A 1,742-nucleotide genomic window follows, 5' to 3' on the forward strand; every position below is an offset into this window, starting at 1 on the left:
GAAAAGTAAAGGACTAAATTGTAAGGTTTAGTCACATTTTGTATCAAGGTAAGTTTACAGTAAATAAATGCAATATTCTTTTATTTTACATTATTATTGTCAATTTCAGCATTTATATATTATGTTATGAAAATATTTAAAGTCGAATTTAAGGTGAAGTGACAGAGGAAAAGTGTTAGAAAGCCGGTTGAACCCTAGGAATGTTAGGATATTAGGGTTGTGATGTGATGAACGAAATGAGCCATGTAAGTCCATATTAGAAATATGGCTTTGGAGACAGGATTGAGCCATGTAAGTCCATATTATATATGGCATTGGAGACAGGAATAATTCATGTAAGTCCATGTCAAAGACATGGCATTGGCGAGATATTGATAGACAGAGCGACCCTAGTATCCTTAGTATTCGAGTGGTTCAACGGGTCAGGATACGAGTTAAATTACAGTGAATTAACAGCAAAGGAAAAGTAGATTATACTTATGAAAAGGAAAGGTCGGGTAAGAAAGAAGGTAAGGGAATAAAGAAGAAGATAGAAATTGAGAAGTAAAGAAATTTATGATGTTAGATGATATTATGCATAATTATCCATTATGTTGAATGTTGTGATTTATTTGCTTGTAAGCTTACTAAGCCTAGTGCTTAATCTCTTTATTTTCTTCTTCTTATAGTACTTATCTAGTCACTCGGGGATCGAAGGAAATGTCGGAGGCCGATCACACTATCAAAGAAATAACTCGGTATAACTAGACGTTTTGTTTTGGGTATGGCATGTATAGAAACTTAGCTACTTTTGGTATAATATGAATAATGAATGATGTGTAAATACTTGCTAGTGATTAGCTAAGAAAATAGCTGATGATATACATGTTTATTAATATGTATGATTGAATGATGATTATCACATGAAAATTATGAAAATGTGAAAGTAACCTAAAACAGATTCAAGTAATGAAATGATGTAACTTTGAAAAATCACTAAAAATTGTAGAAACATATTTTGAAGATGAATAATATATGAAATTAAAGCTTATTATGTATATTTTCTTATGGAATAAGAAAACAGGTAAAAGTATTATATTTTATGATATATCTGAGTTTTAGTGAAACAGGGTCAGAGCGATTTCTGGATCCTCTGTTTCAACTTTGAAATTCACCATAAATTGTACAAAACTAATTAGAAGGTATAATTTATATGGTTAGAATTATTGTTGAATATAGTTTTGGGAGAAACAAACGAATTAGTCATATGAATTTTGTACAGGAAGAAAAATGGTTTGTAGTAAGAAGAGGTCAGTGCAGTGGAGTTTTGAAACAGGGGAAACTTTAACTAATAAACTGTACTAATTGGCTAAGTCAAAAATTCTAGAAAAAAATTAGTAGATATATATATGAGTCTAGTTTTATGAAAAATTTACGGATCTTAATTTCAAGTTTTGAAACTCAAGAAATGAATTTTTAAGTAACCATGACGCAGAAAAATAGTTTATTCCGAAAATTAAAATAAGTGATTTAGAGTTGTTTAAAAGGTAAGATAAGTTTAGTAACACCTCAAGCTTGACTCGGTGACGGTTTGGCGTGGGGCGTTACATTTATTGGTATCGAGCAGGTTTAGTCGGTTCTCGGAACAGCTAGTGTGAGAAAAAGTCTAGCTATACATGCCATACTTGTATTTTGATAGTGTGACGACTCCTGACGATTTTTAAATATTTTGTTTTATTGTAATGGATCCCGAGTGAGCTGGT

General features: G+C 31.2%; 1 long non-coding RNA gene across 1 annotated transcript; it reads left to right on the plus strand.

Annotated features, from left to right (window-relative positions):
• On the plus strand, positions 1-875 carry LOC128295092 (uncharacterized). Its single transcript, XR_008285402.1, has 2 exons — positions 1-48; positions 669-875. It is a non-coding gene; the product is annotated as an uncharacterized LOC128295092 (long non-coding RNA).
• Positions 876-1,742: the final 867 nt, after the last annotated feature.

This window comes from Gossypium arboreum, chromosome 7 (assembly GCF_025698485.1).
Source record: "Gossypium arboreum isolate Shixiya-1 chromosome 7, ASM2569848v2, whole genome shotgun sequence".
In the NCBI taxonomy this organism is placed as follows: Eukaryota; Viridiplantae; Streptophyta; class Magnoliopsida; order Malvales; family Malvaceae; genus Gossypium; species Gossypium arboreum.